General features: G+C 56.7%; 1 long non-coding RNA gene across 1 annotated transcript in view; it reads right to left on the bottom strand.

Annotated features, from left to right (window-relative positions):
- Window positions 1–22,118, bottom strand: part of LOC142458401 (uncharacterized) — a 148,502-nt gene extending 126,384 nt beyond the window's left edge. Inside the window, exon 1 of the long non-coding RNA XR_012786415.1 lies at window positions 21,541–22,118. This is a non-coding gene — a long non-coding RNA (uncharacterized LOC142458401). The remainder of the gene's footprint in view (window positions 1–21,540) is intronic.
- Window positions 22,119–22,930: the final 812 nt, after the last annotated feature.

Raw genomic sequence — 22,930 nt, forward strand, 5'->3', positions numbered from 1 at the left:
TCGCACCACCTCCCACCCCCTCCTGTGCTGGAATGGCGTGGTGGCTGGCGGTGGCTGCTAACGTCAAGGTTAGGAGTTCCAACCCACAGCATCTCTGCTAGGGAATGATGAGAGGCTGCCTGTAGACGCACAGCCCCAGAACCCCTCACAGACAGGCCGGGTTGCCACGAGCGGGCCCCCACTCGATGGCAGTGGATGGGTGGGTTTCCATAGGCCTGAGAGCCCATACTCGGGGAAGCTAACGCCACCAGGGACTCACACGACCTACACCATCACATCTCATTCACAAGTGCTCACGGGCCTCATTCCCTGCAGACCAGCCAGAGAAGGCGCAGGCTTGGGCTCACGCCCAGATGGACAAGCTCTTTAGCTTCTGCCCTGATAGCCTCCTTACTGATCCCGCACTGGGTGGAGGAGGCAGTTCACCTGCTTGGCTGCCAACTGCAAGGAGGCTGGAGTCCGCCCAGAGGTGGCTTGGAAGAAAGACCTGGCAATCTTTAAACACACACGACCAGCCGCTGGCCACCCTAGGGAGTAGAGCACTGCTCTGACCGTCACGGGGTTGCTTGTAAGAGGAGTGGGTTGGCCGGCAACTGGTTGAGTTTGGGGTTTAATTCCAAAACTAACTGGCCCCGAGGAGTGGGGTGCAGACTGAGGACTTAGACGAGGGATTCTAGAAGCAGTTGTACAAGCTTCATCTCGCCCACCTGGGCGTCATCCCTCTCACCTGAGCTGCCGGAGCGCTGGCACCCTCTCCCGTTCCGGAAGAGCGAGAAGAGCTCGGTGTGTCTGGTGCCAGGGCGCTGGTGTATCCGTGTGAGACACCAAAAGAGGGAGCGGGGATGAGAGGAAGGAAGAGGGCGGCTTCTCAGGAGTGGAGGAGGAGAAGGGAGAGCCAGCCCACGAAGCCTGGGTCCCCAAGCCCAGGAAGCAGGGAGACGACCTGTACAGGTAACAGCAAGAGGCCCCGGCAGGAAGATGGGCAGGTGGGGAGGACAAGGGGCCTGAGTGGGCTCTGAAGGCTCTTCTGAAGGTCCTGGGCTTTCTCTCTGCTGCTGCTTCAAAGAAGGTGCATCCTTATGGCCAGGGGCGTGGTCATGAAAACTGACCAGTGTCCTCTCTTTGTGCAACACACCCTATTTGCATAGCCCCACCCAGTCACTTGGTGGGAGCTGGGTTGACTTGCATAGAAGAGACATGAAAGACAGTTCAGGCTACCACAGGGGCGTCTCCCACTCCCAACCCCACAGCTTCAATCTCTTCAAATGGCCCATCCTTGCCAGGCCAACGGTGATGTGATGCCAGCCACAGGAAACTGCTCACGGAGTAGTAAGGGAGCTTCTTTACCGATAGACGCCCAGGCGGCATAATGGGCTATTGCCAGGTCGCTAACACCAAGGTCGGCAGTTCAAACCCACCAGCTACTCCTCGGGAGCAAGATGAGGCTGCCATAAAGATTAACAATCTCAAGAGGTCTGTAGCTGGACTCTGATTTGTAGTGAGTCAGAATCGACTCGGTGGCGTTGAGTGTGGTGTGGCCTTATCAGCTTATTCACCCCTTCCCTCAAGAATTCCACACTGGAACCCACTTAGGGAACAAACTGTCCGTTGGCCATAGTCGTGTGCCACGTGGGAGTGAGACCAGGCCTCACCCCGGTCGGGGTGTAGAGAGGGTGATGGGGGCTTTGCACCTCCCTCGCAGAGCCCCACCAATGGGGGGACAGCGATCGGAGCTCCAAGTGCTTCCTGGCTGGCCAGGCTGCCAATCCTCCACTTTCCTAATTGCCAGGAAACAGCCCTTCAGTCTGTCATCAGGACTTAATTAAGCCCCAAAAGCAGGCATGGCGGAAGCCAGGTACTTTGAAGCCTGTTGGCAAGGTGGGAGCGAGACCAGGGAGGCTTGGAGGGGGAAGAGCCAAAGACACCACTCAGATGCACCCCTCCCAGCTCCACCCAGCCACGCAGGCTTCCCCCTGCCCGGCTCCTAGGGGTCCTGTCACACACGGGAGCCAACCAGCGGTCAGCAGCGGCCACCTGCTCAGGAAACGGTCAAGCTGAGCAGAGACCGACTCCAGATCAATCCAATGAACCACCGGAAACGGCATCACTTAGTTGCCACCTAGTCAATTTCAACATGTGTGTGTGTGTGCACGGATGCATGTAAACTGCGCCCAGTGGGTCCGCATCGGCTCAGACACATGTGCATGTGCACACGTGTGTGTGCACACACGCACACACACGTGTGTGTGTGAGCGCAGCTCTGGCCCACAGGGCATCCTGGGTTGTACGGAATCTTGATGGGACCAACTGCCAGGTCTTTCCCCTGCAGAGCCCCCAGGGAGGGGGGCGGGTTCAACATCCACCCTTCCATGAGCAGCTAAGGATAAACTGTTGTGTCCCCCACCCCATCCCAGAGGCCTGGAAGTCCCCAGCAAACTCACTGCCATGGAGTCACTTCTGACTTGGAGTGACCTTAGAGGACAAGGGCAGAAGTGTCCCTGAAGGGTTGTGGACTTCCGGGAGCAGAAAGCCTAGTCTTCCTCCCGCCGGGTGGTCTCCAACAGCTAACTTTGTGGTTCATAGCCCACCCCGTAATACTACGTCACCAGGGCTCCTACCAGCAGCCCCCCAGGGCCCCCCCAGAGCATGGCCGACCCCTCCATCCACCTGACTCTGAAGGGAGATCCTCCCACCCCAAGCTCCAGCTTGAGCCCAAGCAGTGGGCCACTCTCTGGAGCATGCCACACGTTTGGTGACCTGGGCCTCGCAAGCCCCTCTGGGTGCCTAGGTCCCGGGTTGGAACTGTAACTCTCCCTCCGATCCCCACACCCCCCCAGCCCTGCTCCCATGGCCCTGCCTTACCGGAACAAAGGTGCCTTTTTGCCTCGGGGTCAGCGCTCTCTGGTCAGACCTGGGCTTGTTGCCCTTCTGCTCCGGCCCGTCTTGGCCAGCCTCCCCAGGCACCGCTGGACCCTAGAGACAAGCCCCGCATTGTTCTCCTAGGCCTGATAAATGACAGCTCTCCCCCAGCCTCCACCTCGAACCCCGCCAGTCCCCCGGCTCCCCCCTTTCTCTTCTATAAACTCCCTTGTGCTGGGCACCCCACCCCCACCTCATCTCCCGCAGCAAGAGAACAGAATCTTATGTGAGCAGAGTCTAGTTCAGGAGCCGGCGCCTCCCGCTCCCCATGTTATCAGTGGAAGACAAACCAGGTACCTCCTTCCCAAGCCGGGATTCCAGGGCACAGGCCAGCTTAGTCACTTGCAGGGGCTCCTGGGACTCGTTTTCCATCCTCGGCCCTTGAAAAAGTCCACTGAGCACAGAGTGGGGGGACAACTCAGACTCGGGGGAGGGGGGGCAAAACCCTGGCCAGGGAGCCCAAGGAAGGTGAACACCACCAGGCACAGGGCTTGTCCCCCGGCCCAGTCCTCCTCACAAGCATTCTTACGTTTGAGTGCGTGGCTGTAGCCACAGTGTCCATCCACCTTGCCCAGGGCCTTCCTCTTTCATTGCAGCCCCTCTACCTGACCAAGCATGATGTCCTTCTCCAGGGACAGAGCTCTCCTGATAACAAGTCCGAAGCATGTGAGCATCTCCCTGTCCTTGCTTCTAAGGAGTATTCCGGGCCGTACTTCTGCTGAGACCTATCCATTGGTACAAACTCTTACTAGAGTGTGAAAGCAGTTCAACAGGCACAGCGGCCACTGACCCCTGTGGCCAACTGCCCCGAGCCCAGTCGTCCACCCACTCACTAAGCAATCAGCCCCCCTCCAGATGCCCATCCAATGTGGGGCTCACTCTATCTCCATGAAGTCAGGCCGCAGGCTCTCCCTCGCCCTCACCACCACCTCTGGGGTGAGGTAGTGACCTGGGCAAGGAGTTCCCTGATCTGAGTGAAGAGCCACTCAGCTGCTACCTGAAAGGTTAGCAGTTCAGGTCCACCCAGAGGTGCCTAGGAAGAAAGGCCTGATGATCAGCTTCTGAAAATCCAGCTATGGGGAACCCTGGGGAGCACAGACCCACCGGGCCACACCTAGGGTCACGACGAGTTGGCAGAGAACAGCCACACGGTTAATGTCTGTATCCGGGCAGAACTTCCGAGGCCCTGGAATGGACAGAGGGGCCGAGAGGAGACAGAGTCACAGAGAAGCCCAGCCCAGCAGGTGGAAGCTTCTGTGGGGGCTGAGCCCATCCCATGCCATCCGACACAGCCAGTCCCAAGCACAGGCTTCCTCCTGGGTCATGGGCTGGGTTCCGATGGCCCCTTTCACAGCTCCCGCCTGGCGAGCACCCCTTCCTGCAAGCTCATCATGCCCACAGCACCAGCAACTGCCCTCCGTGCCACCCTCTCCCTCAGCGCCCCTCCCGTGCCCCAGCACCTGCACAGGTGCATCTGTGCTCAGCACCACGTGGTGCTCTGAGTTCAGCCCTCCTCCTCGTGCAGGACAGTCGACTGTGGGGTCCAGAGCTTCTGAGAGTGCACATGCCCCCAAAGCAGCTGCGTGCAGGGCACGGGCCAGCAGAGCCCTCGATCCCCGGCCCCAAGCCCGGCCCCCTACTCCGGGGCACATGGACAGATTGAAATCAGACACAACTGGGCATCACTGGGCAAGTCCCTGACCCTCTCTGAGCCTCTCAGGGCAGACTCTCTCATCCAGTGCTGGGAATCCACAGCAGGGGCTCTCTTGTCCACAGCACCCTAGGAGTGTCCAAATGTCAGTCTGATGTCCTTTCCCCAGGGACTCTCAGGAAAGCCTCTGGGCTGTGAGGGAAGAGGAAGTGTCCTTAGTACAGGCTTCTCTGGGCTGGAATGGCTAAGTCCCTAAGGTCTTGCCCCACCCCTAGACAGGGCGCACAGACCCCCACAGGAGCCACACACACCCCATCCACGGGGCGCAAGGACACACACAAGCCAACGGGGTCCACACACCTCCATAGGGGGCACATATCACCCTCCACAACAAGGGGTGTAATACCTGATGGGGTCCACCTGCACACATAGAGCACACTGACACACATCTGAGGATGAACACACACACACACAGACACACACACACACACACACACACACAACGGTCAAATCCATCCCCTGATGCCCAGTCACCCACAGAAGATCTAAAACAAACACCCACGGCTGAAACCAGGTCCATGGAGGACTACCGATCCAACACCAGCCAGAACCTGGAGAGTCTCTCCCTCCACCCAGCCCCACGTGTGGAGGAACATCTCAGTTACTGGGAGGGGAGCAAAGGGGAGGGGCCGTAATGGGCCCTCTGTTCTTTGCTTCTGGAAGAAGCCGCCAGAAAGACGCCCTGAAATGAACAGATCTGCCCAGGGAGACCCACTGAGCTCCCGCACAGCATCCTTGTCTTGATAGGGCTCCCCCCAGGGGAGGAAAGAAAGGGGGTTTTGTCCTCCTCCCCCCAAGTCTGGGTGAGTTTATCTGACACTCCAGCCGCCTTTGTCAACTGTGCTGCCCAGGATCAACGCTTGCCTGAGAGCTGCTTGCCCTGGGGCAGACGGACCCTCTCCAGAGGAGAATGGGCAGTTTGTTCTGATGGTCTTTTAATAGGGGGGGCGGGTGTCACTCAGGTCAGGCCTCCAGTGCCAGCTCACAGAGGAGCTTCTGTCGGGGCTACAATGAAGGGAATTCTTAAAGACACGGGAGCTGAAAGGGGAACTCGGGGTTTTCTCTCCCCTTCCACCCCCCCGAGGGGTGGGAGTGGGGTTAGGGCGGGAAGGAGAAGGGTGGGTGGTAGGGCTTCTCAGGCCTCAGAACAATCCTGGTTCTAACAAGGCACCTCTGTGCCCCACGGGCAAGTGAGGCACAGCCAACAGAGCCGAGACCTCTCCAGGAAGCTGTTTGCCCCGAATTCCACGGAGCCAGCCTATGAGTATCCCATCAGGACCCCACACTGACCGACCCGGCAGCCAGGCCACACGCAAGAGGACTGAAAAGACCAGTCCTTGGCCCAACAGGAGAAAGCCTGTGGCACAGTGGTTAGGCACTCAGCTATGGAGTGGTCGGTGGTTGGAGCCCACCGGCTGCTCCGAGGAAGAAAGAGGTGGCAGTCAGCCTCTTCAAAGATGTGACAATGGTCTAGGACACCCTATGGGCCAGCTCGACCCTGTGCCATGGGGATACAAGGAACTGAAAATCAAATCGACAGGCTAGTTTTTGCTCGTTTTTGTCTTTTAACCGACAGATGAATTCTGTTCAAAAAGGGGGAGGAAGGCGGAACTGGGTCTCCAATTCTTACAGACAAGCCTTCTGAGACGGGAGGGCACCCCAGCTCTATGTCTCTGAGAAAACCTTCCACCCCAGGAGCCAGAGGACCCTGGAATCACCTCGAAAGAGAACATGAGCTAATGTGTGAAGGGCGTCGTCAGCACAGCAGGTGCACCGGGAACTCTCAAACCGCTTACCTGGAGAGTCCACGCTGGCCCATCATGACCCTAGGGGGCAGGGTAGAACTGCCCCTGGGGGCTTTCTTCTTCTTCTTCTTCTTTTTTTAACAGTTTCACTGGCACATAATCCAGACCATCACTCTTTCAGGAAGCACCGAGCCCCATCTTGCTCTCACGGAATGGCTGATGGGTGGCTTTGAACCGCTGACCTTGCAGATCCCAGCCCAACTTGTAACCACTGTGCCTTGAGGGCTCCTTGAGCACGGAGCCAGGAGATGAAATTGTCAACCGGAAAGGCTCAAGCCCAGTTGAGATGCGCAGGGGCTGGTCAGCCCGAGTCAGTAAGGGGATGAGGTAACGTGGGGCGGGGGGAGCAAGGCGGGAGGAGGTGGCCCCAGATGTGACGAAGGAAGCATGATCACCCCCAACACTGAGCACTTGTAAGGTTTTAAAAAGTGGAAATGCTCAGTCCTGTGAAGGCCCAGCTAGTCGCTCTGGAAAAGAGTAGACATTGCGCCTTTCGGTCAACAGAAGCCTCTCCGGCCTCTGGAGAAGCCGGCGAGCCCATTCTTCCATTCGTTCACTGTGACGTAAGCTCACCTTCACCCCTTTCTGAAAACACCTGGAACTGTCGCAGGCAGGTGCTCCCTAACGACTGTCAGCGGCATGACATGTGGATTTCACGGATGCTCGGCTGAAATCTCCAAGACATCTCAAAGAAGTTTCTTCACAAAGCTGAGCTGTGCTACAGAGAGCAGGGGCCTGGTGCCCGTCCTTGGAGGACAAGAGTGTTTCCGCTCCCCCTGCCCTGCTCCTGGTCGCCTGCAAGAACAGCAAACAAGGCTCCGCGTGGAATCCAAAAGGAAACAGAGACATGGAGTGACTTGGTGGCCCAGGGTCCTCCCCAGGCAGGGGCTAACCAGCCACACCTGCAAACAGCCAAATGTGTGGCTTTTGGTTCCTTTCCCATGAGAATGGGGGAGAATCATCCTACCTGAGCCCAATGACCCACTATGATTTTACCACAGCCCCCCACCCCCAGGCACATGGCAGACCAGGTTGGGCCAAGTCACAATGTGCATCAGAAGTCTTGACTGGGTGTCAGGGGCCATGAAATCAAAGGCGGAAGGCACACCTGCGGTGCCAAGGTAGGAACACGACGCAGGCATGAAGTGCATCGTGGCCAGATGCATGTGACCCCAGACCCAGGGGAGAGAGCGGGGCTGGGACAGAGAACTGTGCATCTAACAGACAATCAGCACCTTGCCCATGAGCCTCCTCAAGTCGAGTCTGGGCACCTGCTGGCTAAGAATATGGCACCCGGCTCTCCCACTTCTCCGACTAGACAGCGGAAGAGTTGGGAAAGAGAGATGAGGAGGACGTGGGGCACGGGGACAAAGGCCCAGGGTGATGTCCACCCCAGGTTCTCATGAGGGAACCTCTTTCCCCCCTCTCCATCACCTCACACTCATCTGCCCCCGCTCCTAAATCCAGAAACTCCTGTGGTTGACCATGCACTTGCTCTGCCTGGCCTGTCAGTGGGCAGGGCACTTCTACATAAGCTGACCCCCTTTGTTGTCACTGTCGGGTGGCATTGCATCCATCCTGACAGAAAGTGACCCCATGGGAAGGAGCAGACCTGCCCCCTCAAGGGAGTGGATTGGCTGTCCTCTGAGGGTAGCAGATGGGTGGGCCATTCTTCTGCCAGACTCACTCACCGGGTGGTTCCAACCACCCACCTTTAGGTTCGGGTTTGGGGACTTAACTGCACACCCATGGAAGCCCCATCCTCACGGTGATGAGCAAGGAAAGGATCTTTGTGCAGAGGACGGAGCGCACACAGCGGCTGACATGACTCAGAGGGGGTGAGGTGCCCTCAGCAGGATGGCAGCAGCAGTGATGATGGTCCCTACGGGGTGGGGGGTGGGGAGGGGTGGCAACACCAGAACAGAGCCGAGAATCTGCACTGAAAACTCACCTAGCAATGCCTCAGGGAGCCTGCACACATATTCAATTCACTCTCAGAGACTCCCTCAGACAGGGTAAACCAGCCACTGTGCATTTCTGAGACTAACCCTTTAGGGGAGTAGAAAGCCTCGCATGGCTCCCTGGGAGCCAGCCGGTGGATTTGAACTGCTGACCTTGCAGTTAGCAGTCCAATGTGTAACCACTACACCACCAGGGCTCCATAGGCCTAAACACCACTCTGAGTCCCTTGAGAAAGCCCACTTGGCACCTTTACAAGCCTTCCTTTGCAAATGCATCAGGGTGAATTATTTATGACTCTTCTAGCACCAAGCGACTCTTCCCAGATGGGTCTCGGAGAGAAGATGGGGAGATGCTGACTAGGGCACACATCAGCTGTGAGTGGCTGCTACCCTGATAGGCATTGAGTGAGACCTCTCCAACGCAGGGGCAGATGGCGCGCATGCCCTAGACCCCAAGCTCCCTGTGCAGCGACCTTCCTTGGTGCAGGCGACAGCTGAGACATTAGAGAAGGGACAGCGGAGCAGCAGCAGAACCAAGAGGCAGAGCACAGACAGAGCGGTGGACTTACCAGCCCGTGGAGCAAGTAAAGCGGGTGCTTTGGGACAAGAGGCTGGCTTGTGGAGCCTCCGGGCACTTAATCTGGAGAGCTGGGTTTGATGACCCACAGGGCTGGAGCTGCATGACTTGGGACTGATTTAAGAGCATCCTCAAGAACCCCATGTCCTGGCTGGTGAGCGTTCCCACCGGAATCGCCACCTGTGAGCTTCCACAGCAAACTCCATGATCAGGACATGGTCTGTGAGTTCTGCGTGGCCCCCGCAATGTCTTCTAGACCCAGGCTGGAAAGGAGCGAGCGAGCTCCTGGAGACGGAACGTGGCAAGGCTGCAGGGGGGCCGGGCCCATCACCCTCCAGGAGGAGTGTTCCTGAGAGAGACAACATGTGCTTCTGGAATGCCAACCACAGGAGACTGATGATGCCGATGGATGCTTTCATCTCCAAGCGCACACGCACGGCAGCACCACGGCGAGCTGGGCTGGGTTGAAAGGCGACCAGTCCTGTGCCCGGGTTCCGCTTTGGCTGCAAGGCTGCTACTGGGCCCAGCCGGCTCTTAGAGCTCTCCCACCCAGACCGCCCATGAGGACACAAAGCAACAACGAGGTCAGGCTGCGGGAAATCTCCGAGCCTGTCTCCTGCGAGTGTTGCTGTTCATCATTTGCTCCTTTAACTGAATGGTCTAACACACCTGGGGAGCGCCGACTCCACAGTCCCAGTTCCCCCTTGAAGAGAAGAACCACTGTTTCCATGTGAATGTATGCCCAAGGGCACATCCCTTCTCTGTATCCTCTGCCCAGAAGCCCAGGGGCTCCAGTGTGAGGTGAACCTGAATCTCACGACTGTGGAAACTGCTTCCCAGGGACCTCTGCGCCCTACACGTTCCAGGAGGAGCAGGGCTCCCAGCTTGCAGCTAGACCCTGAGCAGGAGTTCTCAGCCTGTGGGTCGCGACCCCTTTGGGGTTAGAACGACCCTTTCACAGGGGTTGCCCGATTCCTAACAGTAGCAAAATGGCAGTGATGAAGTAGCAATGAAAATAATTTTATGGTTGGGGAGGGGTCACCACGCATGAGGAACTGTATGAAAGGGTCACGGCATGAGGAAGGTTGAGAACCACTCACTGTCTTAAATGGTGTTCCGTTCAAGCTCTGGCTCAGCCACTGAGATAGTTAAGGTTCATTGTGCCAACCTGGCCAATAAACACATGTGGGATTAATTGAAGAGTGGAGAAATAAATGGCTCAGTGAGCCTCACCTTTCTAGTTCTCTGGTTTCTAGCTCTCTGATGGTCAGACCAGAGTGCAGCTGCCTTACCCAGTACCCTGCTTCAGCTGGCAAGGCTTACTTCCTGCAAGATATCCCTGAGGAGAAGCCACTTGGACCTACCCCAATGCCGCTCTGGGTGCTGGAACAGCTGTGTGGAGACCCCTGCCAATGCTGAGATGCTTACATGCTCACTGATTTGGCTTTCCTCCTGCAGTCGGCGTCATTGCATATGTTTTGCAAGTTTGAGGCGGACTTTGTAGATGTGTCGGACATATGGGCTAATGTCAGACTTAGGGGCTTGGACTGGACTGGGTTGGGATGCTTTCTTAATGGACACTTACCTTTTATATAAAACCCTTATATACATATGAGGTTCTGTGGATTTGTTTCTCTAGTCTACCAGACTAACAAAGCCACTTGCCGGCTGGGCAAGCTCTGTACAAGTACGGTGGCTCTGAGAGCCCCCGTCTCCTCCCTGTTAAATGGGGGATACAAAGGACAGCAGCAGCAAGCACCCTTTCTAGGCCCTGAATCACCTTCAGTCACGGCAACCACCTGGCTCCCTCCCCACAAAGGTCCCTCAAGCCTCCTCCTACTCCAGTGGTGTTGGGGTGCACTGACACAGCAGCTTCCTGTAAGAGCCCCGCACAAGCCATGGGTATGACTCAGTGATCCTCAAACAAAGCCGGTCTGTCTAACATGTGGCCAGAGCCAGACACACACACACACATACACAGCAGCCTCCTGCCCCCAGCCTCTCACCCAGCACCCTGGAGATCAAAGCCCTGTGTCTAGCCTGGAGCACCCAGAAGCCTGCTTCCGAGTGAGCCCACGAGGCACCCAGCCAAGGAGCCTTCGAAGCCGGCATGCGGCTGGCTCCCAAACAAGCCTCTGTCAGCCTCCCCGAGAGCCTGCCTGGTGCCGAGCCGGGGAGTCCAGCGAGGCAGTCTCTGGCTTCTCAAGGCCCAGGATGGTACAAAACTGCATCCCCACAGCAGGCTCGACTCGGAAGGGAGCAGTGTCACTGGATGCTGAGAAACGGGAGGGATGCTTTGCTTTGTTTTGCTATGGAAAGGCCCCCTCCCGAGGGTGGGGACACATTCTGAGCATCCTGGTCCCAACCCACAAGCAGGTCCAGGCAGGGCTGGTCAACCTCAAGGCAGCTCCATCTTTTCCCCAGACAGCGGTGGGGGACTCTGAGCTGCACACGGGGAGCCCCGCTCCTTCTAGGACATGTTGGGAATGGAAGTCGGAGCAGTTTCCATAGGCGTGAGATTCAGATTTGTCTCCTGGCAAAGCGGCAGGGGCCCTGGATCCAGCTCAAGCTGTCGGAGCGATTCTGACTCAAGCTACCCTATGGGACAGAGTTGAACTGCCCCTGTGGTGTCCAAGGCTGTAACTCTTTTCAAGAGCAAGCAGACTCTTCAGTCTCCCAAGGAGCAGCTGGTGAGTTTGAACTACTGGCCTGTGGGCTAAGAGCCCTGTGCCCTCAGCACCCCTTCCCAAAGACACTCTGCTCCCTGGAAGCCTGCATTCTGGGGAGGGACCCATACTGGTGAATGCTGTGTCCCAGCTCCTGTCCCTGCTCTCAGGGACAGACTCCGCTTGGCTCCAGAGAAGCTGCCACCGCCCTCAGATCCAAGGGTGAAGCAGGTAGCCACGGGCCAGCCCCAGAGGTGGGTTCAGGACTGAGCGTGTCCCTGGATCAGGCTCGGGGATGCTGGAACAATGGGAGCCTCTTGCTCTAGCAATGTAGAGGCCTGAGACCCGCCTGCCACCCTACCCACCAATCCCTTTGTCTTACGGCCGTGGCTTGTGTGTGCTCTGATGCTGAAAGCAATGTGAGTTAGTCGGGGCTGACTAGAGACACAAATTCAGAGACACTCACATGTGTATAAGAAAGAGCCTTATACACAAGAGCAACTGAACATTGAGAAAACACCCCAGCCCAGTCCACATCAAGTCCATAGTCTGATATTAGCCCATATGTCCAATATCAATCTATAAATTCCTCTTCTGACTCACGCAACACATGCAATGATGCCAAATGCAGGAAGATCACAGGCCACTAGGTGGAAAGTCTTGTGGATCCATTGGTGGTGGAAGCATCTCAACACTGGCGTGGGTCTCCACGTGGCTCCTCCAGCTCTGGGCTCTGGCTCCATCAGCCTCTCTCCATGTGGCTTGTCAACAGCAATGTCTCCCAGGGAGTGTGTCCCGCCTCCAGTGAGCTTTTTATCTCCTCAGCAACTCCAAATGAGGTCCTCAAGCTGTGGCCTGATAGACAGGCTAAACCCCACCCCTTCACTCTTAAAGTCTCAAATTGACAACAGATTATGTAACTACCATACTATGCCACTGGTATTTCTAATCCACGATGCTGAAAGAAAGCTAGGCCACTGGTCTTTCTAATCCCAGCAGGGTGACCCACGCAGACAGGTCTTGGCAGAGTTTCCAGGCTGAGACAGACCAGGCAGAAAGGCCTGGCAATCCACTTCTAAAAATCAGCCCTCAAAACCCTCAAGGATCACAGCAGACAGACAACAGGTCAGGAGGCAGGCACCAGACACAGTGACATAGTAGCTAGCACCATGGCCTCCAAGGTCCCAACAGCCACGGGTCACCTCAAGTCAGAGCCAGCTGGATGGAGATGGACAACTGGAACAGCAGTCCTCCACCTTCCTCATGCCGCGGCCCTATCATACAGTTCCTCATGTGGTGGAGACCCCCGACCACAACATTACTTCCGTTGCTACTGCATCACTCACTGTCATTTTGCTACTGTTACGGATCGTCCTGTCAATATCTGATACGCAGGATGTATTTTCATGGTTACAATGATTGAACATCATTAAAGCAGAGTGATACAACACAAAACAGTATGTCATTATATATTGTGAAAGGGCCGTTGGACCGCCAAAGGGGTCGCGACCCACAGGTTGAGAACCGCTGAACTAGAGGCTAATAAAACCTAAGAATGGAACCACGCACTGAAGAGGAGCGAGCGCAGTCGGCCGTCAGTTGAGCTAATAACCCAGTGGGCTCCCGCTCACAGGCCAGCCCTCGTCCTCCCCTCCACTGATAAGCCAGCTCCCTCCACCTTCCCACCTGGAGGCAGAGCTGAGCCCTCCCAGAGGGCGTCCCTGCAACTTACAACTGAGAACAACCTGTCCCCATCCTTGACTTGGTAGGTGAGGGCTTGAGCCCGAGGGCAGGCCCAGCAACTGGCACGCAGTGAGTCGGTGCGATCCCAGGGGGAAAGGGGGAGGGAGAGTCTTGCACCCAGACCAGGGCATGGCCTCTGACTCCATGCATCCAAGCCAGAGGGCCTGGGAAAACATTCCTTACATCTCGAAGCGTCCCCTGGCACACAGGACCAAGCCCACACCCCACAACGGGAGGGAAAGGATGCCTGGGGCTGAGCTGGTCTCTGACATCCCGGGGGTGGCAGACAAAAAAATACCCTCCAAGCTCACCGCCATCAGGTCCATGCTGACTCTCAGCGACCCCACCACCCCCTGTGGGTTTCCAAGACGGTGACTGCTGACGGGAGTAGAAAGCCCAGTCTTTCTCCCTCGGAGCTGCTGGTGGTTTTGAACGGCCCACCATGTGGATCACAGGCCAGCATGAAACCACTACACCCCCAGGGCTCCTAGCTGGTGGCAGACAGTGCTAGAGAATCCCATGTGCAGGAAGGGCCACCCAGGTGGGAGAAAGGAGACACGGGATGGCCCCTGTAACCCGGGAAATATGGCCACGCAGCCATCTGCCACGATTTGGGGAGGGGGGAGTGGTTTGCCTGGTGCCACCAAGTCCATGTGCTCCTTCCAGCAGTCCCAGCAGCCGGGAGAACTTCCCTAAGGGTGCGTCGAGCCTGGCATCCTCAGGGAAGGAACCCTGGTGGCACAGGGGTTGAAGCGCTCTGCTGCTAACCGAAAGGGCTGCCTTGGGCGGCTCTGTGGGGGCAAGATATGGCCGGCCATCTGTTCCGTTTAGAAGGCAGCCTTGGAAACCCAGTGGGGGGCAGGGGCAGTCTGCTCTGTCCTGCCACGTCTCCTGATGGCAGATGGACCGGAATCAAAGGCAGTGGGTTTGGTTTGGGCATTTTCCATCTCCACCGAGGCAGAGTGCCTCGTCTTTCTCCTCCTCCGGAGCCGCTGGCTGGGCTAGAACCACTGACCCTTTGGTGAGCAGGCAAGCACTGACTAGTTGCACCCCAGGCCTCCATGACAAGGGCAGGGGAAGAGGATTTGGAGCAGGTGCAAAGGGCCGGTTTGGATCAGAAGGTGGGCAGGGGAGGGGGCAGTGGGAGGAGGCATTCGGATTACATGAAGGCACAGAGGGTGGCCGGTGCACACGGGGAAAGCCGTTCGGATACAGGCCTTCAAGCCCGGTGGTCAGAGCGGCCTCGGCTGCTGGTTAACCACATCCCTAGTTTCCACTTGGAACTTAATTAAAAACCCAAACACCTGGATTTCCTAGCTGGTGTGCCCATGGCCATGGGTCCTCTTAGATCCAGAAACACCTCCCAGGCTCAAGCCTAGGCCTCTGCACAAGTCAGGCAAACAATCAGGAGAAGAGGGGCATCGGGGAGGCTGCTCCCACAAAGAGAGAGGGGAACCCCGGGGCCGGCGGCTTTGCCCGCCGCTCTATGTATTTTCAGAGTAAAAAGAACGACCGTGACCCATAGGATGCAAAGGTGAGGAGGTGCAGGGATGGGGGTTCCGGGGGGTCTCGTGCTTCCCAGGGAGGCAGAAGGGCTGCAGGCTGGGGAGCCACGCCACCTGTCGCAAGGCCAATAAAGCCATCAACACCAAACCCCTGGTCTAGCAGCACTCTAGGCTGACCCAGTAGGCAAGGTAAGCATGGGCCGGCTTGTGCTTACCCCACCGTCCGCCATGAACAGCTTCTCATCTTCTCACCACAACCAAGACGCTGCTCCGAGGCACGGCTGGCATCTGTCTGTCTCCCAGCCCCACAGCCCCTGCCCAGAGGATGTAAGACGAAGCCGGGCCCTCCTGGCCTCTAAGAAGCACCTAGAGGCCGCCCTTCTTCCAAAACAGATCAGCGTGTCCTTTTCGCAGACCAGGCTGCTTTCCGTCTTCTCCAGCACCATGATCCCAATGCATCCATTCTCTTTCTCCCTTATTCAGTGTCCAATGTCCCCACGCACAGGAGGCATCTGAAACCACCGCGGCTTGGGTCAGGCTCACCTCAGCCCTCCACGTGACACGCCACCTTTAGTGTGGATGACAGCTCAACATAGAGAAGGCCCCAAATCCTCACCACTGGACCCACAGGTAACATCGTGAGACATGGAGAAAAGGTTGAGGTTGTCCAGGATTTTGTCTCGCCTGGATCGCAATCGATGCTCGTAGGCGGCAGTTAAGAGATCAAAAGGCGGGCTGCGTTGGGTGAATCTGCCGCACAAGACTTCTTTACAGTAAGTATTGCAAAGCCAGGATGTTACTTAAGAAGAGGATAACCCATTGGTTTCACGTACGTGATGGAGGCACCAGACAAGAGACGGGCACAGGCCCAGCCCCTGAAGTCTCCCAGTGCATGCCATCAGGGCCTTGGGGCCAGGAGGAAGAAGCTTGGTGGCAGAGCAGATCAGCACTCAGCTGTGAACCCAAAGGTCAAAGGTCTGATCCCTCTAGTCACTCCATGAGGAGCCCTGGTGGCGTGGTGGTTGCATGTTGAGCTGCTAACCACAAGGTCGGCCGTTCGAAAGCATCAGCCGGTCCCTGGGAGAAACACAAGGCTTTCTACTCCCGTAAAGAGTTGCAGTCTCGGAAACCCTCAGAGGCCGGTCTACCCTGTCCTGAGTGGCAGTGAGTTGGCATCGACTGGATGGCAGAGAGTTTTGGGAGTCACCCACAGGAGAAAGGTGTGGCACCTCCGGGTGAATTTGAACTGCCAACCTTTCCGTTAGTAGGCCAGCAACTTAATCATTGGGCCACCCAGGGCTCTTTCTGTCCCTCCAATGACTCTTCACTCTTCAAATTAGTTCCCAACTGGCCCCACTGACCACCGGAGTCCTGGTGATAAAGAAAGGGAGACCCCGTCCAAGTTTCAAGAGGAGGAAAGAAGACGTCTCTGGAGCAAGTCTTTCATCGGGAGAAGGGCATTCTCAATAATGGCTGAAAAGCCGGGCCCGCCAACTCCCTAACGAGGCATGAGGCGAGCTGGGCCACCGACAGGACCACCCTGAGCCCTCCCGCCCAGTCATGGTTTCTAAAGAAAGAAGCGGCCGCCAGTCTGTCAGTGTATCGGGCTGTGGGGCTGGAAGCTTTATGACAAGTATTTCAAATCCCAGCCGGACCAGCGAGGGTGGGCAGGTTCCATCAGAGCTCCCAGCGACAAGACACCAGGAAGAAAGGCCTGGCAATCCACTTCTGAAAATTCACAGCAGAGTTCTGTCGAATGCAGTGCTGGACGCTGCCCACCACTACCACCACCACCTAGTCCTGCCCCAGGCGATAAGCAGGGCTCAACCCGCCTCATTCTGGTTCAGCCCCTGCTGCACATTTGACTTTGCACCCTAGATCAAGCTTCCACTCAACTACTGGAGCTTCTCGGTCCTGGGGGAAAGAGGTGGGAGTGGGCCCAATGGGCCCAATGGCTCAAGTATTCCTGTGGTCCCTTTATTGGTCATTTGGGTTTCAACTGTGTACAAAGGCAGCGAGCTGGTTTTCAGCGGTCTGTGTACAAACCTGTACCAACACACCAAAGTCGGGAGGGGTGATGAGTCACATCTCAAAAATAATTCCTTGGCAGAAACATGCCACGTCAGCATTCTTCTCCTGGCCACGCTCCCCCCGGGCCTTGCACGTGTCATGGGCCCAACCAGCATGGGCTTTGTGCAGACAGTTTCCCAGCAGCACCTGGAAGACCGGCCGATTACAAATGGGATACCTTTGACTAACAACGTGATCAAATGGGGAGGCATTCGACCAGGACCACACCGGACCCTTCTGAATCTGCCCCTTCAATCGAGCTGGCTGCCCCCTCTTGGGCACCTGGGAACTCTCTTGGGTTTGGCCTTTTGGGGGAAGGAAACTACCAGCGCTTTCTTCCAAGGCATCTCTGGGTGGGCTTGAACTACCAACCTTCCAATAAGCGGCCCAGCACATTAACTGTGGTGTATGCCCTCTGCCGGCCCACAGATACATAACAGAGGACAAAGCCTAGGGCCCGGAAGGAGCAGGGGTCAGTGTGTCATTCCTAACACTCCAGGCCTGCCTTCCCTTTGCCCACTTCTCTCCTCACCTGAACAAAGGTAAAAACCTGCATAACAACCCAAATCAACACAGGCAGGAGCCCAGACCCTGGGAGGTGAGCCAGGAGGGCTTCCTGGAGGAAGAGGGAAGGGACGCTTTGGGGCTGGGGAAGCTCGCTCCAGGCTGCCCTGGGCTTACAAGTCTGGTCCACTGGATGCTTCTTCAAGAATCCACTTGTGTCTGAATGGCCTGGGGTGGGTCAGGGGGTGGGGAGGCTGGTTAAAAGGTAGATTCCTGAGCCTCTCCTGGCGCCCCAAGATCAAAACAGAACTTTTCCAAACAGGAGGCAGTTTGCCAAGAATATTCCCACAGCACATGCAATTCCTATGCAAACAACCATTTCAAGGCTGGGGGGCCAGGTAGGACCCAGTCTGGAGGTGAAGAGAGCTAGCCACAGCAACGGCTTCAAGTGAGAGGCTAGGAGGGGACTACCAGGTTGGCAGGGGGGGAGGGGGGTGAGAGTGACATGGCAGGCAGGTACAGACAGAAGTACACCTCTAGGATGACTTAGTCACAACATCCCCAGCCCCTCTCCCAGAGAGACTTCCTGTTATGATCTTCGCTGGAGTTCGCTGGTTATAGAGAAGCAGTCTGTGTGCGCAGCCGGAGAGGAGACAAGTCGCGTTGCAGGAGGGGAGCAGGGTTTGGCCTGAGAGCCATGGGAGGGTGTTTGGAAGGGGATGCAGTGGAAAGGGGACACGGACAAGCTAACAGCCTAGTTCCAGAAGGAAGAAGAAAAGTCAATTGTCAGAGGTGAGACCCTCCACGGGGACACTGGATCCCCACAACAGACATCTGTTTTGCTGAAATGTGAAGAAACCTCAAAACTTCCCCTTCCCAAACAAACATCGCCTCCACTCCCCGCAGGCAGCCACTCCAACCGGAGAGGCCGGGCAAGACGCTCGCAGACAGCCCTAATGCTCACGCGTGTTACTGGTGGGGGGCGGGGCTTAGACTAAAGAGGCCCCTTTGTGGTGGGGGCAGGAGAAGCAGCCCTCTCATGGTTTCCCCCACGTCACACTGCACTCTCTTACAGGTGGCACTCAGCCAGCCGTCCTAGTCCCGTGTCCCTTCCAAAAACCCCTTCAAGCTGGCGCTCCTCACCCCCAGCCGTCCCCCACACCCCTAAGTTCCCAAACAGGGACCCCAGGCATGGGAGGGGGTCCTGGATGGTTCAACCAATTCACATGCTCAGACCCTCAACCAAAAGGTTGACCATTCCAAGTTCATCCAGAGGCAGCTCCAAAGAAAGGCCTGGAGATCAGAGTACCCCAAAAGGGGTGGGGGAGGGGGGAGCAGCCATTGAAAGACCTCTGGAACACAGTTCTAAGCTGACACACAATTGGTGCTCCCCCCCCCATCTCCGAGTCACTTGCTATCCAAAGAAATAGGAATCACTGCTTAGTCTGATGGCTTGATGGTGCCTAATGCCCGATCCATTTGCCAACGTAACCAGGAAATGCTGTATTTGCTGGGGTTTGCATACTGAGCACCCCAACACACCCGCTACTCAAGCCGGCGTGAGTCACCTGCACAGGTATTACAGGACACGCACTCAGCAGTGGCTGGGGTGGTTCTCACGCACACCGGATGTCATCCTTCTACCCCTCCAAGGTGTGCCGGGGCAGATTGGGTAATAACCCAGTTGGTACTCCAGGACAAAGTCTCCATGGAGATCTGGCTGAAGGTGAATGGGGTGGCCTGGTGTTGCTTCACTAGCGCCCTCCCACCCCCACCCCACCCCCGGTAAGGCCCTGGAGCCTGGGGGCTGGGAAGCCGGAGGGGGTGGAAGGAAAGAGAATGCATTAACCTGAGCTTGAGAAGGAAGTGCTAGGTCACTTTCAACCCTGACCCTGACCCTTCTTCAGAATAAAGCCATCTCTACCCCACACCTAACACCCACTTTTCACAAGCCAGCTTTTTCTACAGTGAGAGGTGAGGGCTGGATCCTGGAGCAGATAAAGCACATTCCCGGGGCAACTGCAGACACGAGACTAGAGCCTAAAAGTGTGTTACGGCGCTGTATCAAGGGCAATTACTGCGGTTGGAGACCTGCGCTATAGCTGATACGTGGCTAGGCTGGGTGAGGAATACATGGAGGAACTCTAAGCACTATTTTTGCAGATTCTACTTAAGTCTAAATTCATCTCAAAAGCAAAATGTTCTTTTCAATAGACAGCATCTTCAGCCCAGCTGTCTAAGAAGAGTTTCAATCCAAGCCATGGCTAAAACACCTGGAGACATGGTACTGAGGTGAGTCTGAAGGGAGTCACCCACCAATACTTTGGAACATGTTATCAGACGGGACACAGGGCATCATGCTTGGTAATGTAGAAGGTCGCTTAAAAAGAAGACCCTCAAGGTGATGGACTGACACCGAGCTGCCACAGTGAGCCCAGACCCAGTGAGGACTCTAACCGGGCAGTGAGCGGTCGCTCTGTTGGACACAGACAGGGAGGGTCTCCTAAGAGTCCCAACCAACTCCAAGTACAGCCCACCTCGCTGCCAATCACCTCCCGGCTGCAGCACTCGCAGGTGAACTCCCATCCGTTGTCTACTGCGCCCTGCTCCCAGATGTGGTCTTGGCTGATGACCAGGTAGCACACCTTTGCTCAAAGCCTTAAAGAGCTCACTAGGGGATGGAAATTCAACACGGCGGCAACAAGTTGCTTGAAAGCAAAGATAGTAGTTTCTGAGAAATTTCCAAAAGAATTCATTCAAGATGTGAAGGGGTCGGCGGATACCCAGGATGCTCCCCAGTGCACTACCTTGAAGGGTAAGGCTTTGGAAACGCTTTGGTGGCCGAGAGTAGGGCCGGGGGAGGCTAACCAGGATTCCCTGCGGAAAGTGGAATGCAGTACTCGACTCTGAAAAAGTTCGGCTAAAACTGGAAGCAGCGAGGAGTGGGCAAGACTGCAGGGTTTCACCCACGACGGAATACAGCGCGCTGCCAGCATTACTGGGGGAACTTGGGTAGTTTTGCTTTGCATTTTTGTGTGTTTTCTAAAAAATATAGAAAGGGTGAGCATGGATTACTTTTTAAGATCACCTGGGTGGGGAGATGGAGCTATAGGTTATCGATCAATCAATTGATTAACAGGGTCATTTCTATCTAGGTCCCCCAAGGTCAGGCTGCGGGGGGAGTTGTTGCATCCAAGTGGGCAGTTCCAGGGACTCCTGTACAGCCAAGTGCAGCTGAGCGCAGACTGCCAGAGGAGGGGTGTACCAGTGAAAAGCTGGACTCACTGTCATTCATTCGACAAACAGATTCAATTTGGCGCCTACTCCGGTTCCCGCATGCCCAGCCTGCGGGAATCAATGCATACACAAAACCTCTAAGAGAGGAGGCAGCTACCAGGTCCCACAGGCTGCTTTCAGCTCCAGACTTGCGGATTTGGGAAGGTGCTGGGCCTAGCTAAGCCCCCTCTCCAAACTGGCCAGAAAGGTCTCTCATTTACAAGTGCGGGGCACTCGAATTCCTGCCAACCTCCCCCCTTCAGAAAACCTGCCCACATTTCTGCCAAACTCACATCCTGTCCTCCGACCGTTGGTCCAAGCCTCACAGTACAACTTCACCAATGGTCCAGCCACCCAAAAACTGCACGCAGGACACTAGGGGGACTCGTCTGCGTTGCCCTCTCCAAGGCCATGGCCAGCTGCAGCCAGGGTCGCCAGTGGGTTGATGTGGAGGAGGGCCTGCTCCCCAAATAACGAGCAATGCAATCAGCGGCTGCGCGAGTGTCTGCGGAGGCAACTCTGTCCCAGGAATAGAACCAGCGGCCAAGTGGCCATGGGGAGCCAAGAGAACGCCCAAGAACCCCCAGGATGGGGACGTTCGCAGACCACCGCGTCCCGGAGAAGCTGCTCCACCAGGAGGCAAAGGAGCGGTCAAAATGACCTCCGCAACGCTACCAATTACAAGCACAAAAATTCCAAAGCAGAACCCAAGACCTTTAGAAACCGATGCGGGGCTAGGGGTGGGGGCGCACCGACAAGACGTCAAACCAGATCGCCTGCAGGAACCGCAGCTCCACACTCACCTGCAAGCTGGCGCGCCCGCTGCGAGGTGGAATAAACCAATCCAGGGCGCAGAGGAGGCCGTGCGTCCGCCAGGCTGCGTCGATCCACACCAAGTAATCCACGGTCGGGGCGTCCGAAGCCCCTTCTCTATCCCAGTGTCCATCGGAAGCTGAGCGTCACGCGCTGGGGCCTCTGCGCTCCGGTCCCCGGGTGTCACGCGGCGATCGCCCGGCTGGGGTTCCCCAGGGGCCGCAATCCCGTCCTCGGAGATGGGCGCACATCGAGGGTGGATCTGGACCCCCAGCGGACCTCGGGGCGCCCCGCACCACGCGCATTTGGAGCGCACCCCGCCTGGACGCAGCCCCCCGCGGGTCTCCGTTGCGCACGGCCAGCTCCAGCTCCAGCGCCCCGCGGCGCCCGGCAGGAAACCCCTCAGCACACTGGCTGAAAGTCCCCTCACCCCGAGTCTGTGGGTCTGCCCACGGCCGCAGCTCAGCAAGGGTGCCCGTGGGGCTGGAGAGTCCTCAGGAGATGGATGAGCTGCGGGGCAAGGGACCTGAGCCAGCCCTGGCAGTAGCTCCGGAAGGTGAGACGCGCGCCTGCTGCGCCTCTGCGCTCTGCCGGAGGCCAGGCCATTTCGCCCTTATATAGCGGCCGGCCCACTGCGCGCCGGCGGGAGGAGGCGGGGCGGGGCGGGGCCGGCGGGGTGCGAAGCCCGCGGCTTTCTGGGAGTTGTAGTTCTGCGCCCCCAGTCCCGCCCACTTAATCTAACACCGACCTTGGAGTCTTGTCCAACATTTCCGAGACCAACTCATTTCGGGAAAAGAAAGCCTCATCTTTCTCCCAAGGAGTGGCTGATGGTTTCAAACTGCTGACCTTCCAGTTAGCAGCTCAACTCACATAACACTACAGGGCTTGCAAACGCAGAGGAATGGGTTGGGGTCTGCATGGAGCTGAGCAGATCCATGTCGTCTTGGCCTCTCTGCTCCTTGCCCACCACAAAAAGCCCCCCACCTTGTCCTTTCCATCTTCAATTGGGTTGTGGCTCTGATAGGTCTACCAGTTGCTGCCAGTGAGCCCCCATGCATGGAGACCTCAGGTATGTCAAACTTGAACTGTGCTACATCGTCCTGAAGTAGATTACCAGACCTTTCTTCCAAGGTGCCTGTGTTAGTCTGGGTTGACTAAAAAAAAAAAAATCATACACACTCATGTGTATAAGAAAGAGCTTTGTATAAAGAGCAATTGTATGTTGAGAAACACCCAAGCCCAATCCAGATCAAGTCTGTAAGTCCGATATTAGCCCATATGTCTGATACTAGTCCATAAAGTCCTCTTTAGACTCACGCAGCCATACAATAATGCTGAATGCAGGAAGATCACAGGCCGGTCTTATGGATCCAGTGGCGG

The sequence above is a fragment of the Tenrec ecaudatus genome, chromosome 10 (assembly GCF_050624435.1).
Source record: "Tenrec ecaudatus isolate mTenEca1 chromosome 10, mTenEca1.hap1, whole genome shotgun sequence".
NCBI lineage: Eukaryota > Metazoa > Chordata > Mammalia > Afrosoricida > Tenrecidae > Tenrec > Tenrec ecaudatus.